This window comes from Peromyscus eremicus, chromosome 6 (assembly GCF_949786415.1).
Source record: "Peromyscus eremicus chromosome 6, PerEre_H2_v1, whole genome shotgun sequence".
Classification (NCBI taxonomy): domain Eukaryota; kingdom Metazoa; phylum Chordata; class Mammalia; order Rodentia; family Cricetidae; genus Peromyscus; species Peromyscus eremicus.
Window position 1 is genome coordinate 49,921,145 of NC_081421.1, and position 17,088 is coordinate 49,938,232.

Below are 17,088 nucleotides of genomic sequence, written 5' to 3' on the forward strand. Positions count from 1 at the left end.
TCTTTGTTTCATGTGGTTTCAGTGATGGTCCTTATTTTCATGAAGAAAAAATTGAAAAGCACATAATTCTGGTAGTTCTAAACTATAATTTATTATTTTATTGCTGAAATAACCATGTTTGTATTCAATTTGTTAATCACCTTTAATAGTTGTACATGATTTCAGCTATTCAAACTAAGAATTGCTAATCTTTCTTTACTGTAGTTGTATAAGAGAATTATTAAACTATAGTTCGGGACTCCCTCCCAACTAGATAAATGGTTTTGAATCAAGTCATAAACTTCAGATGACTGAGCAGCTCAGTTCAGTAAAATATTTATGTCTGGCTTTAAACATTCTATAAAAATACCAACATCAGTTCCCAGAACTCTTCTAATATTTTAAAGGTTTACATGCCAGTTGCTTTGGGATGCTTTAAGTAAACTTTTTTTGTAACTACCTGAGTTGCTTAATTCATACAGGAGCCACAACCCACAAGGTCATACATAGTAATATATTACAGTCAGTGCACTACCAAGTTGACTACTGTGTGGTTAAATAGTCAGAAGGCATGCAACAGTTTAAGGTTAATATACCATACTCACCCACTGACTGAATTCCAAGACCACCACTATTCTGAAGTTCATCCTATAATTTAGAAAAATGCTAAGTGTAACGGCAACAGCTGCCAATCATTAGACAAACCTCTACTGTCACAAATATAATGGAGATCCTTGTCATGTAGGAAATGAAGTCACACTCATCATTTGATATTTTGAATCATCTATATGAATAAAGATATGGAACCTATTGTTTTATACTTGAAGTATGCTTTCCTGGATAAATTCATATGTTATTACTCACTTATGTCTCCCTAGTATGTCCATGCAGCAGGAAACAGCTTCAAGGCAAATATATAAAATATACATGGCAATATCAACTTTTTTATAAATTTTAAAAAGGGAACATGATTGATAAATTATTAATATACATTAATTTATATATTTGTCTTATTTCTGGAAATAATTTACTGAGTCTGAATGTTTCATATTTTGCAAAGTCTGAGAAACAAATTGGTCAGGTTTGACCATGGAGCCAATTAATACATAAGGCACTAGATGAAGGGTTGAGATCTTTGGTTCAAATACCAGCTTTGCCATCTGTCCACTGTACAACTTGAAGCAATCTTTCAAAATTTGGGGACATTGGTTTTCTTCTTTGAAAAAGAATTCTGCCTACATCACAGGAAAATATTAGATGCAAATATGATAATTTATATCTTCCAATTTATACCTTCCAATCTCATGGGGAAAGTAAGTTATTAATACTAGTAGTCTCTTGCCATATACTATTTGTGAATCACGGCAAAGAGATTATATTCAAATGCTGCATAAAGCATACTCTGGCCCATCTTTACTTACCATCCTAGAAGCTGTATTTCCTCAGCCGTATCTGACCCTATTGGTTTTTCTGTACACACATCTCTGGGCTGTCTTTATACAATAACACTGTCAGAGAGCTAAGTAAGCTGACTTTGATGGCTCTACATTGTGGTTCTTCTTGGAAACTTCAGTTACAAAACTTGGGATGGTGCATTCTGATCTGTTTCCTGGAGTATGTTTTCTAGCATTCTATTAAGGAATAACAAATATGCCAAGAAACTGTACTGGCTAGTTTCATATCAACTTGACTCAAGCTAGAGCCATCAGAGAAGGGTGAGTCTCAAGTGAGAAAATGTCTCCATAAGACTGGACCATATGCAAGCCTGTTGAGCATTTTCTTAACTAGTGATTCATGGGGTGCAAGGTGCTATCCCTGACATGGTAATCCTGGGTCTTATAAGAGAACAGGCTGAGCAAGCTAAGAAAAGCAAGCCTTAAGCAGCACCCTTCCATGGCCTTTACAACAGCTTCTGCCTTCAGATTTGCAGCCTATTTGACATCCTGCCCTTAATGATTTTGATTAAAAACTGTTGTTTGGAACTGTGTGAGTGAATTACACCCTTTCCTCCCCAACTTGCCTTTTGGTCATGGTGTTTCTTTGCAGCAATAGAATTCCTAACAAAGACAGAAACTGAAATGGAGTTGACAGCCAACCCATGACTTACCACTACCATTGTTCTTTTCCTAGCCTGCATCCCCTTGCTGACAGAAGCTGCTCTTTGTAGAGGTCCCAGGACTCTTTGCTCCTCCCTACTCCATTATCCACATTAGCACTTCTATTGTTAGTGAGACTGTGGTGATATTTTGTTTGTGATCTAACACATAAAGGTTACCTGGGGATCAGAGTATGGAACTAAGCCACTAGCTAGCCTTAGAGGCCAGGCAGTGGTGGCTCACACCTTTAATTCCAGCACTGGGGAGGCAGAGGCAGATGGATCTCTGTGAGTTCTAGGCCACCTTGGGCTACACAGGATTTATCCAGTCTAAAACAGAAACATAGCCAGGCAGTGGGGGCACATATCTTTGATCCTAGCCCTGGGGATCTCAGGTCTTTAGTCCCAGCACTATGGAGGTAGAGACAGGAAGTGATATGGCTGGTCTGGGAAGACAGAGGAATATAAGGCAGGAGAAATCAGAAGCTCTGTAACTGAAGTTTTTTCCGGTCCTGCCCAAGCCCAAAACCCAACTAAACAAACAGAGGTGTATATTAATTAAAACTGCTCAGTCATTAGCTCAGGCCTACCACTGACTAGCTCTTATATTTAAACTCAGCCCATTTCTGTTAATCTATATGTCACCATGTGTTCTATGGCTTTACTTGTGTGCCATTACGTGTTGCTCCCTGGATAGCTGACTGGCATCTCCTGAGTCAGCCTTCCACTTTGCAGAATTTTCCTTGTCTGTTTATCCCACTTATCCTTCCTGCCTGGCTACAGGCCAATCAGCGTTTTATTTATCAACCAATTAGAACAACACATTCACAACATACAGAACCATATCACCCATCAAAGCCCCTTCCCTTTTGCCTGAGGAGTTGGTGAGGTGAGAGGTGGCTGTGGCTTGTTCCTTTGTCTCTCTGATCTTTCAGCATTTACTCTGATATCTGGCTCTGGGTTTTTATTAAGACCAATTAGGATTCATGCTACATGAGACATTATGGGTGTAGCTTCTGACATTCCTAGGAGACATAATCTCACAGCAAACTACTTCTTTCTCTAATTCTTGCAAAGTTTCTGCCTATTTTCTATGATGACTCCTAAGCCTTAGGTGAGGGAGTTATACTGCAGCTGTAACGTTGGGGACTGGGAGATACAACTCTGCATTTCATGCTACCGAAGGTATATTATAAGCTCCCAAAAGAGAAAAGCACCTGACAGTAGTACTCAGTCATGACATCTCTGAACCACTACAATCACCAGCATGGCATGATAACCCTAAAGGTGCAGCGGTAACATATCTTGTGCACATCTTGACTGGTAATGATTCGCTCTTTAATTGGACTTAAAACCTAATCAAGAAGAAGGTAATCACGCCTGGTACTAGAATGTTCAACAACTGCTAGGGCTAGTGAAGTCATGGATTGTGGAGAAGAACCTACAATCACCACTTTACCGAACTAGCACAATCCCTAACTACATTCTAAATACTTCTTCTTTTACCTACAAGTAAGTGCAGTCTCCATCCATCATCAAGAAAACTTCTCTTTGCAATAGATGTTAGTACTCAGGCATCTATGCTGGCCTGCCCTTGGAGACCTGGCAGAATATATCATCAGCTACAGCCACTCCCTGTGCTCATGTACTAATTCCCATTAGTAATGGCAAACCCCTCTCAGTCTCTCTCTCTCTCTCTCTCTCTCTCTCTCTCTCTCTCTCTCTCTCTCTCTCTCTCTTCCCGCTACTTCTCATCTCCAGAGGCAGTCTCTGCACCCCCTTCTCTCTCCTCTCTCTCCCCTAACCAAGTAAACCTCTCACATGAGTTTGTTGTGTGATGTGAGTTGTGGTGCCCCTTGGCTCCAACTCGCCAAGGTCACCCTACTGCCATTCTCAAACTAAACAACAACAATAAAGACTGTTACAGAAGACCACAAAGCCTCTCTCTCTTTTATTATAAAGAATGGTCATACTGCCTATTTTATTTGTTGAATGAATAAATTAGTTGTTAATAGTTATAGATTAGGATTATAAGAGAATGCAGAAAATTTCTACTAGGATTTAAAAACACTAAGATTGTGTTTCTTATGACACAGTGAAATTCACAATGACTAAGTTGTGGGGTGAGCCTAAGTACATAGGTGTCTATCAACACATAAATGGATAAAGACAATGTAGAATAGATATACAATGGGATTCAGACATGAAAAAAAATGTTATGTTGCTTACAAAAATATATACATATATTATATAATGTTCATATTAAATAAACATAATCAGTTCAGACAAATATTATATCATATTGTTAACTTACAAATCCTAAATTCTGTATACAGTGACATCATTTGTGTGTCTATAAAATGTGAAAGTAGAAGTGAAAAACTCTAGGAAAAGGAAAAATGAAATCTAACAGAGAGAGAGATTTGAGTGTGTGGGAAGAGTGTGGTCAGCACACCAAGTATGGTTTCACACTATATGTGAAAATGTTCTCATGACACTCTGCCATGTGCTATGAATGTATGCCAATAAAAAGATAATGTAAAAGCTTAAAATAAATCTATCCATCCCCTATATTGCTAGTGTTCTCATCATTCCTCATTCCTAAAAATAGCTTCCAAGCATTTCTTTCAATCACCACAAAATACCAAACTCGTTTATTCCTAAAATAAAAATCTGTCCATAACATTCACACACTCAAACTTGTCATTGGTTTTCTGTCTTCTACTGGATCAACTTAAAATCCCATTTGTTACTTTACAACAAAAATAAGGCTGTATAAAGCAACATTCACAATGTATTTTTACCACATTAGCTTTTAATATAAGCCTGAATATTTACTGTATTAGCTATACATTCTATTGGCCTAGTAACTATTTAAGATACAACCCTGTTCTGTTATTTAATTCAATTGTTTCTTTGCAGTCAATAATGCTTTAACTCATATTGACATCATGGAATGAATTCTATGTAAATTTTTGTAGTTAAATGCACAATTCTACATAAACATTTTTTTCCCCTGTAATATGGTCTGTTATAAGTAATAGTTAGCTTGACACAGCTAGGGAAGGTTTTCCCTTCTCATCTGGTGAACCCTAATTTTATTTTACTTTTGTTTACTCCATGTATTTTTCCTTTTATTTTATGTGTTTCTTTAATATATTACACCCTCTTCTTGATCCACCATTCCCTTTGTTGCTTTTCACATTTTTACACTTTTAAATGGCTGGGTTTGTGTGTCAACTTGACGTAAGCTTGAGTCATCAGATAGGAGGGAGCCTCAGTTGAGGAAAGGCCTCTATGAGATCCAGTTGTAAGGTATTTTCTCAGTTAGTGATCATTGAGGGAGGGCCCAGCCTTGTGCAGATGATCCTGGGTTCTATAAGAGCATGGGCTGAAGGGCCAGGGGAAGCAAGTCAGTAAGCAGCTCCCCTCTTTGGCCTCTGCATCAGCTCCTGCTTCTAGTATCCTGTCCTGTTTTGAGTTCCTGTCTTTACTTTCTTCAGTGAAGAACAGAAATGCTAATGTGTAACCCTAATAAACCCTTTCCTCCCCAACTTGCTCTTTGGCTATGCTGTTTTATCATAACAATACAAACTTTAACTAAGGCACACTTATATCTAAGTAGATGATAATCTCAATATTTATTATAACACAGAGCATTTTTCATATAAGTATCTTCCCCTCCCCAGACAGGCTAATATAACATTCTTACAAACCACATAGAAACAGCTCCTAAAATGGCCTAGTATCCTGACACTTTTTTTTCTTTAACCTGAATTCATATTTCAAACAAGGTACATTATCATCATCTTAGATGGAGCCCTTGATTCTCCAAGCAGTGGGATAGTAAAATGTTTTATTTCTTTTGCAAGTGAATATTTTTAAATTGACAAATATCTGTTGTGAAACTATAGGAAATTCTATTGTGAAAGACCCACAAAACTTCAAAGTACATGGTACCATCCACGCATTTTACATATACGTATTATTATTTTGATGCCTCTATGTCTGTATGATTATGGACTATGGAAATTATTATTTAGTACTTGGAGCCTTTTCAAAGCATTATAAGTACCTCACAAACATTTCTGAATTTAGAGTAGAAAGATATGTACAGACACTATAACAGGCTTCTTCTCAATGAAGACAATGAGAAAAAAAAAAGAAATTCAAAGAAGAGAATGAGAAAATATGCTTGGAAGTATGAGATAACTAACATGATAATGAAGAACTAACTGGTCATAATCTTTAAAGGATGGAGAGTGTTGCAGGCAGAGGGACATAGCCTTACTTTCTCCCTTAAAGCATATATTAACTAGGAGAGTAGAGCTCATAGCCCAGAATATCCTTGCACTGAAAAGGTTGTCCAAAGCCTGCAGAGATTTAGAGGCCGGTCTATGGTTAACTTGCTCCTTGACTTTAAAGCCTGTGAAAAAGCATAAACATCATGGCCAGGGCAAGGGAAACTGCTCACCTAAATGCATTCAGAAAGCAGAAAAAGCCAGAGGGGTAGGATGGGCGATGGCATTCCTTTAAATAAAATGTCCCTGCAACATATTAACTCAGCCTAATCCCCATCTCCTAGTTTCTACCATCTTGCAATGATGCCAACGTCATGTTATGAATCATCCATCAGTGGATGAAACAACTAAAGAGTCCAGAGGTCTCCTGATCGAGGCAGTCATCTCAAATATCACATCTTAACTCGAGTTTGGAACAACAAAAATAAGAAAAAAGAAAAAGAAAAGTTTTAGGTTTTAAAAAATCAATTTCAAAGGTTTTTAATCACAGAGAAGTAACAACATATGTGTGTGACTGATAGAAACAAAAAAAAATGAAGGACAGAGACAAAGGAAGGCATCATCATGATAAAATAAAGTAGACCCTGTAGTAGTACTCAGCATCGCTCAGTCCACATTTTGGTTCACAGTGTCATGACAATTTCTTTTACCTGGGTCTTTGTTACTTACAATAAGTAAATATGGGGGTTCTTGGGGAAATAGGTATTTATTACTCACTCATTCTCTTGAAATAACTTATCTAGAACTTTTTGTAAATTCCCTGCATCTTGATTTCTATACCACATCTCTGAAAATGAGGGTGTAGAACAAATGCCTGAATAAAGAATTTAAAGTTCAACCAAAGCTATTTCCAGCTTTGATGGCACTCAGGTAGATTAGATAAAGAAGCATGAAAAGGACAGCCATTGTGTTTGAACTCTCCTTTTACATTGGACCTCAGGGTCTGATTTTTCCAATTAATTGAAATCTTTGATAAATCCCTGGAGACTCACAGGCCTGCCCAAACCTGCTAATTAGGAGTCCATCAGTATTCTTGAAGGCATTTTTGTAGTGTCTGCTCTGAAGGAGAGTATTTTGTGCTGAATGTATCCCTTGTATGTAAATATCTGTTAATGAACATGGTATTAGCGAATTTTTATTTTCTGAATATATGATGAATACCAAAATAGCTTTAAAAACAATATCTTTCCATTGAAACCCAATAAGGTATCATCAGCATGATTGTACAGAAAGGACCATAAGCCCACATTAAAACTTGGGAAGCCTAATTGTCAGCTGAATTCTGTATCTATGGGTTCCTTAAACTCTTAAAAATCTCAATTTTCTTATTGATAAAATGAAGGAGGTGAACTAACATTAATTTGTAAACTGTGAGCCCTAAATTCAGGTGTGGAGTATATGGGTGTTTGTGATGGTTTGGAGGTTGTAAAGCCAGCCTAGCACAAAAGAAAACTTAAATAGCCATATGTGACTTGACTTATAACACCATATAGTACTGTTTACATGCAATATCTTTTTATTAGCATTATTGCCAATCTTCACCAAATAAATACACAGAAGTTAGAGCTAGGAACTTATTTTGAAAGCAAACTCATTGCCTGAAAAGTGTATTCCTTACCATGTATTTTTTTCAAGATTGACAAGATGAAATTTTGGCTAACAATAACAAAAAAATCAAGAATCTGAACTTATGGGTATAACATCACATGCATATGTTTTGATTGTATGTAGTTTAAATACATACATATTTAATTAATACATATTCAAACATGTAAATGATAACATAACATTAGATTGTACTATCTAAAATAGGTTTACAACAGTTTTATACAAATTATAGAAAAGCAATAAAATAAAATATTTGGCATAGCAAATCAGTTTTGTAAACTATCTCTTACCCACCAAATGCATTTTAAATACAATCTAAAATTATATCTGTGAAAAAAATTCATGATATGAGCAAAAAGAAAATGTTAAGGAAAGAAGTGAAACTCTAATCCATATAAATTAGAGAATTTTGACTTATTTAAAGCACAGTTATCTAAAAATATATTAAGAAATGTATCAAGTACCTATGTCCACAGGATCTGTACCTTTAAAGAATTATAACTATCTTTTTACTAATGTTCTAAAAGATTCAAATCAATCTGAGGGATAGTACAACCTAACAGATGTATCTTTAGTGTCCTAAGAAGAAACATGTGGCACTCAAATGGAATAATTTGAGCTAATTTGATAGAGGGGTTATTTACCAAAGTGTGTCAAGGGTTTGAAGAAATCTTAGAGATTTGAGTGATGAAGGACTGCTGAAAACAGGGATAAGATTTCTCCCATCATGTGAAAAGCAATTTGCAACTCACAGAAGAAAAGAGATTGGTGGGACATCTGATCTCCAAAATATATAAAGAACTCAAGAAACTAGACATCAAAATAACAAACAAGCCAATTAAAAAATGGGCTACAGAATGAAACAAAGAATTCTCAAAGGAAGAATTTCAAATGGCTGAAAGACATTTAAGGATGCACTCAGCATCCTTAGTCATCAGTGAGATTCAAATCAAAATGACTCTGAGATACCATCGTACACCTGTCAGAATGGCTAAGATTAAAAGCACTGAAGACAGCTTACATAGGAGAGGATGTGGAGCAAAGAGAACATTGTTGGTGGGAGTGCAAACTTGTACAGCCACTTTGGAAATCAGCGTGGCAATTTCTCAGCAAATTAGGAATAAATCTTCCTCAACACCCAGCTACACCACTCTTGGACATATACCCAAGGAATGCTCAATCATACCACAAGGACACATGCTCCACTATGTTCATATCAGCCTTATTTGTAATATCAATAACCTGGAAACAACCTAGATGCCCCCCAACTGAAGAATGGATTAAGAAAATGTGGTACATATACACAGTGGAGTACTACTCAGTGGAAAAAAAAAACAATGACATCATGAGGCTTATAAGCAAATAGATGGAACTAAAATATATCATCCTGAATGAGGTAACCCAGACTCAGAAGGACAAACACAGTATGTACCCACTCATAAGTAGATACTAGATGTAAAGCAAAGGATAAGCACACTACAACGCACAACTCCAGAGAAGCTAGCTAACAAGAAAGACCCAAAGAGGGATGCAATAATTGCCCTGGGAAGGGAAAATAGATGAAATCTCCATTAGTAAACTGGGGATGAGGGGTGGGCAATGGAGGGTAGGGAATAGGGAATGAGAACACAAGGGAATGGGATGGTCAAGCTAGAAAAGGGATGGAGTGGAAAAGCAATGAAAGAGATACCATGATAGAGGGAGACATCATGGGGATAGAGAGAACCTGGGTGCTAGGGAAGTTGCTACAAATCCCCAAGGATGTCCCCAGCTTGGACTACTAGAAATAGTGGAGAGGATGCCTGAACTGAGTTGGCTTACCCCAGTGATCAGAGTGGTGAATACCCTAACTGTCATCACAGAGCTTTTCTCCAGTGATTGATGGAACCAGATGCAGAGATCCACAGCCAAACACCAGGCAGAGCTCCAGGAGTCCAGTCAAAGAGAGAGAAGAGGGATTCTATGAGCAAGTGCATCAAGATCATGATTGGGGAACCTGCAGATATGACCAAACCAAACTAGTGGGAACTCATGAAAGTTGGATCAATGGCCGTGGAGCCTGCATGGGACTGGGATATGACCTCTGCATTGTGAGACAGTTGTGTAGCTTGATCTGCTTGGGAGTCCCCCTGGTGGTAGGATCAGAATCCATCCCTGGTGCATGAGCGGGCTTTTTGGAGCCCACTACCTATGATGGGATATCTCCTGCAGCCTTGAGGCAGGGGAAAGGGCTTGAACTTGCCTCTACTGGATGTGCTTCCCCATGGGAGGCCTTGCCTTCTTGTGGAGGGAAGTAGGGGGTGGGTTGGGAAAGGGAGGCTGGGGGGTGGGAGGAAGAATGAGGGGGATCTTTGATTGGTATGTAAAATAAGTGGAAAAAAATTTCTTAATAATAATTTTAAAAAGATATTGGTGGGAGAAACATCTCTCTACCAAAGCATTGCCTTATCAAGGCTAGCAATCACATTTCAGAAAGGAAAGCCATCCAGACTGAAATACTCCAAAGGCCATCATTTCCTTTTTTTCTACCCAGAAAAAGGTAGAATACTGTTTCCCAAGGAAGCTTTCCACTCAGAGCTTTTGCATCTATTCTGATCCCCCTGACACATGGGACATAGACCCTGCACAAAGTTTCAATGATTGATATCCAAGTGAAGGTATCCTGAGTTTTCATAAATTTAACAAAAAAAAAAAAAAATAGGATCAGAAAAAGTGATTCCATCCCTGAAGCACATGTTTGTCCCCAGGATAAAGGAAGGTTCTGGAATAATCCATCTACCAATTCTAGAAAAGAGGAAAGCCTAAATAACAAGTGAAAACAGTACCTGAGACCCAGAGGTGTATGACACTTTCCCTCTCCCTCCAGGCCTGCTATGGCATGGCTAAGGTTCATGTATCAGGTTTTGTCAAGAATCCTGCCCACATCATAGTCTTGATTTCCACAGCCAGGAATCATCTCTTCTTTTCTGCTCATTTCCAGAATTGGAAGGCACTATCTCCGTGGGTTTCCAATCAATGCTCAGACAAACGTTAAGTAATATTCTATCATATCTCTATCAAATTGAAAAATTTTGAGTTTAACACCTAGTTGCTTTTACTGTGCTTATTGATAATAATTGTAAACAACACGGGACAAAGATGATTAAAATTCAGCTCTCTGAATGGATGTCTTAGATATTTGTAGAGTGTAAGAATAATCTTTTTGGCATAAGAAAAATATATATTGAGTAATCTTCAGCAGTTGGTGGCAAAACAATAATTCAATCTCTCACAGATGGTGGCTTGACGCCAGTCCATTTATCTTTCTATATAACAGCATACCATGGGCTGGACGATTAAAGTAACAAAAATTAGTTTCTCAGAGTTCTAGACATAGGACACTGGAGGGTCATGGCTCTAGCATAGTTGACTACTTTCTCCATTGTAGCCACTTTCATTGTGTGTTCTCACATAGCCTTTTTTTGCTATTGTTTATTGGACCAAAGGGAATATGATGTTTACTTTATTATCTTATAAAGGCATCGGACCTATTATGTTTAGGACCTCACCCTCTGTTCTGGTGTGACAAGAGCTAGAGTCAATTGGGAAGAGTGAACTAAATTAACTGTGGCTTTGTTTGTGAGGCATTTTATTAACTGCTAGTTGATATGAGAGGTCCCAGTCCACTGTGGGCAGTGTTACCCCAGGAATGTGGTCTGGTGTTATAAAATTAGGTAGCTGACCTGATCCTGGAGTTAGTAATCATGATTCCTCCCTGGTCTCTGTTTCACTTCCTGCTTCCAGGTTCCTGACTCCAGATTCCTCCTGTGGCAACTCTGGAATATGAACTATAACCTGTCAGCCAAATAAATGCTTTTTTCCTCAAGTCGCTTTTGGTCTTTTGGTCAGTGTTTTATCACACCAAACAGTAAGCAAACTAGGATACCCTTGCGTTTAATTTTACTTCTGAATAAGTTTAACTGTAACAACTCTGAGTTTTGTATTAGTTCAGTTTGTATTTCTATAGTGAAATATCTGAAACTACATAAATTTATAAATAAAAGGGGTATATTTATTTAACAATTATGAAGGTTCATGGACTTTATCTGGTGATAGATTACTTGTTGGGAGAGTCCTGGGTTGGTAGTACAGGGAATCTTATGGAAAGAGACAGGAAAAACCCATGTCACAGTTCTTGTTTCTGTCTTTATGTCTAACCCCCACTACTCATTCATAGGACTATACCCTGATGAGCTTATACAATGGCACCATCTCCCAAATGTCCACCTCTACATGCAATAGTCAGATTAAGTTTCTAGTTTTTCAATACAACATAGTGGGGATCAAACTCTAGTATATGGTCTCTATACCTTCAGATCATACCGATTTCATAGCAAGTTTCAACAAATGAATTTGAATGGTGAATGGAGTACGAGATACAGCATTCTGTCAGTTACCCTTAGAATAAAGTGTAGAGCAACTGAAAGAAGACAAGATTTCAAATATCTATTCCCCAAGTTCTTATTGTCATAGATCAGCTAAAATATTCTTTGAAATGATGGACTAATCAAATTTTTGAAGTTCAGGAGAATATATGAGATAAAGAGGAATTTGAGACCTGTGACTGTGAATCAAAAATGCCATCAGGCCACTACAAAATTTCCCTGGGAAGTTTAATCTCCTACAGCTGGGAAACTAACTTGGCAGAGCACCAAGCCCAACACCTAAATATAACAGAGCTGTTGAGAGTTCAATCCAGCCAGCTAAGGACATTAGTAGGAAATGAATGAAATACTAAAAGATAGAAGCATATTGTACACAACACTAAAACATGAATGGTTTACATGAAAACCTTCGCTTTGTAGTGGAACCAGCATTTTCTTTAAAAAAATAAAATCCAATATTTCTAGTGACAGTAATTAACTGAAAGCTTTTAAACTTGTAATGCAATCAGAACAGTGAATAGCTTGGATACATAAGTTCAATGTCTGGCTCATGAAGAGATGATTCTATATTAATAAAAAAAAGTCATTCTTCATGAATCTATATGTAAATGGGTAATATGAGAAATTGAACAATGCAAAAGGATAAAAAATGCCCTGTGTGTACAATTTTCTTCACAAGAGTAACCTTAGAATTCTGTATTTAACGTGTTGACGTCAGCAGTGAAATTAGAGTAGGTAGCTAATTAAAACTTGAACACAAGGTAGCTTCAGGCTAATGAGGCTGACATGCCAGGAATAAAGTGTATCTTGTAGTACGCGGAATGAAGTGCTTTCTACATGATGTATTCTCCGCTAAGCAGACATATCATCTCAAAAATTCTTTAAGGAAATCTGCAGTCCCAAACCCATTCTACTAAGTCAAAGATTTAGAGATTTAGCTCAGTAGTATAGTAATTGCTTAGCAAGTACAAACCATGGCTTCCAACCTACTCACCCCCAGCACTATTTAAAAAATATAAAAAAAAAGAGAAAGAAAGCCTAACTGACAAAATTTAAAATCCTACTAAATCAAAATCTATGTTCTAGTAAATGAACCCTATGATCTGTATGAACATCAGGGAAAGAAGATAACTGAAGTTCAGCTTGAGGACACAAATTGGCTGAATCCATCAGAAGACATCTTTCCAACTTTTCCTCCCTTCTCTATATTGGCACAGAGAAATGTCTCATGAGCTGAGCCTCCAAATAGCATTCTTCAGAGCTGTTTCTCCATGTTTTCACTGAAATTTTGAAAGTGAATGACTTTGGGAAATAGATAATCATTTTTCTACTGATATGAAAGTTAGGGTGGCTCACTTCCTATAACAAATGACACTTGCAAGAGCAAAAAAAAAAAAAAAAAAAAAAAAAAAAAAAACCTCCACAAACTTGCTGTAACCAACAATCTGTGGTCCAGACCATTACAGTTCTTGATACATATCAGGAAGAATAGAATATTGTAAGATTCATTTAAGATTTTTTTCTGGAGGAAAATAAAGAATATTTAAATGAATATTTAAGAATGTTATGATAATTCAATTGTATATCCAAGTAGGAATGAAGGCTCCTTCCACTTTATTGCTTGTCGCTTAGGAAGAATTAGGGATATGACAGTAGATCAACTTCAAAAACCAGGTTCAGAGACAGTTAAAATTGGGGTCCCCATGTGCTGTCATGGATACAGGTTACTGTACTTCAAGAACTGAGCAGTCAACCTCAAAGAGGTCCACTGAATTGTAAAACCTAGCAAAAGAAAAATTCATCTACAAAAGCAAGAGTTTCTGGCTACCAAAATGTAGACAAATTTCTAAACGGTCTTATTAAATAAAAAAACATGGAGCCAGATATAGAGGTGAAAACCTGAGAGAGATCAGAGGATTAGGAACAGCCACATGCTAATCTCACCTCACTAACTCTGCAACTTCCAGACGAGACTTCCTGTCTACCCACACCTATATGCCTTGCTGTTCTGCCATCTGATTTGGTCTCTCTGTCCAGCTACATCACCTCCTCTTCCTGTACATCACTTCCTGTCTGTCTGTACAGACCTCCAGACCTCCATGGTTAACTAGTGTTGGAATTTGAGGCGTGTGGCCTTGAACTCAGAGAGATCCAGACAGATCCCTGCCTGCCAAGTGATAGGATGTGATGTGCTACCATTGCCTGACTTTTATTTAGTGGCTAGCTTTTTCCTCTGATCTCCAGGCAAATGTTATTGGTAGACACAGTATTTTGAGGTACACAATATATCACCACACTAAAAAAAGAACATTTATACAGAGAATACAAGGAGGAAAAGAGAAGGCAACTACTGGCTGAAATCAGGTTAATCTTTAGAACCTCAGTTGGATTGCATATAAGGTACATGGATAGAGTACACAATTCTCTTTAAGGAAGAAAATCAACCAGGGCATGTTAGGGTTCAATTCCTTATATAATCTACCTGGTTAATTCCAAACTAGTTTAATGAAGTAAAAGTTTACAAGTATGTCTACAATGGACTTTTCAGGAGCAGGTAGGCGCTGAATGATATTTGAACTTTTGCTAGTCAGAATTGAGGTGGCTATTTTTTCCCTTTTTTTTTATTAAAAATAGATTTTTTATAATATATTCTGATAAAAGTTTCACCTTCTCCAACTTTCCTCAGAACCTGCCCACTATCTGGCCCATCAAATCTAAGTCCTTTCTTTCTCTCATTAGAAAACAAATTGGAATATAAAAATACTAATAAAATAAGATAAAACAAATTTGACAAAACGAACAGAAGAAAAGGAGTCAAAGAAAAAGCACAAGAAACACATATAGATGCAGAGACATGCTTTTCTACACACAGAAATTCCATAAAACCTCAAAAACCAGAAACCATAATATATAAGCAAAGAACTGAAAGGTAAAATAATAAATAAAAAGATAAGTACATAGATGATAGAAAAAATATCTCCAAAATTACCATTGAATTCATTGTGTGTTAATTATCTACTACTGGGCATACAATATGCCCTTAAGTATGGTTTGTACTCCTAATGAGACTTGGTAAGAGAAAATAATTTCTTTTTCCTATGTGAAGAGTTGTCAGTTGGAGATGGCTTCTAGGTTAAGGATAGGGACTTGTGTCCAATTCCCCTCTTAGGCCCCATCTGGAACCCCATCTGGCTTAGATTTGTGCATGTCTTATGTATGTTGTCATAGTCTCTATAAATTCTTGTTTGCTTCAGTCCTCCTTTGTCTAGAAGTTTTATTGGTACTCTCCATCACCTTTGATGCTTAAATTTTCTGCCTCCTCTTCTGCAGAATTCCTTTAGCCAAGTGGGGAGGTATTTCATGGAAACATTTAATTTATGACTGAGTATTCCAAGGTTTCTCACTCTTTGCACTTTGCCCATCTTTGTGTCTCTGTATGTGTTCTCATCTACTGCATAGAAAAGCTACTTTGATGATTGCTGAGCAAGAAACTAATGTATGAGTATAGCAGAATGCCCTTATGAGTCATTTTATTGTTACATCCTTTAGCAGAACAGTAATGTTTGGCTTTCTACTAGGACCATGGCCTATCTAACCTCCAGTTCTTGGCCAACCAAGTAGTGTTAAGCATGGATTCCATGTCATGGAGTGGGACTTATATGCAATTAAATAGTGATAGATTACCCCTAGATCTTTGTGCCACTACTGCACCAGAATATCATGCAGTTAGGTCATCATTGTAGATGTCAGGATTTGTAGCTGAACTGGTGTTTACCTTTCTCTGCTGGTAGTGTGCAGAGTACCTTCTAGTGCCATAAACATTAGCCAGTAATGGGGAAATCTTCAGGTAATATGCACTCGAGTCCTCTGTGTTCTATGTGTTATGTAGATGCTACCTTCAGTAGCAGGGTTTTTACCATCAGTTTCTAGAGGGCAACCAACAGCATTTGCAATAGTATGGTTGCTTGAATTTTCCAAGTTGCCTCTTTTGTCAGCAATTCAGCAGAGACGGTAAAAGATGTCTACTTGAAGCTTTGTGTCTATATGGTGATTCCGTTTAGATTTATTTCATATATATTACAGGAACATTCTACTATGTTAGATTTCCATATAACCCCTCACATAGCCTTTAGTTTTAGCTTTTCCTCTCTGTATTTCCTCCCTTACCCAGTCTTCTCTCAACCTCTCTATTTGATCCACCCATTTCAGGTTTTCCCCATGACCACATCAACTCATAACTACATACTCTATTTCCCCCTCCTAGGAAGAATTCAGTTGTAGTATCTGGCCCTGGTCTCTAACTGCTGCCTGAATTCATTAAAAGCTTACCAGTTCTTGATTTAACTTTTGTAAGCAATGCATATCAAGAAAGTTATGACATTGTCTAGATTTTAAGAATTAGTAGAGTATAGATTTTTTAATGTATATCCTTATGATACTCTGGATTTCCTCATTGTTTATTATAATGTTCCTTTTTCATCTCTAATTTAGATCTCTCTGACATTTGGTTAATTTGGTTAATGGTTTTTGTCCATCTTAATGATTTTCTCAAAGAACCAACTGTTTATTTCATTGATTTTTTTGTATTGTTTTTGGTTTGTTTGTTTATATTTTATTGATTTCAGCCCTGAGTTTGAGTATTTCTTACTATCTACTCCTTTGGAATATTATTTCTTCTTTT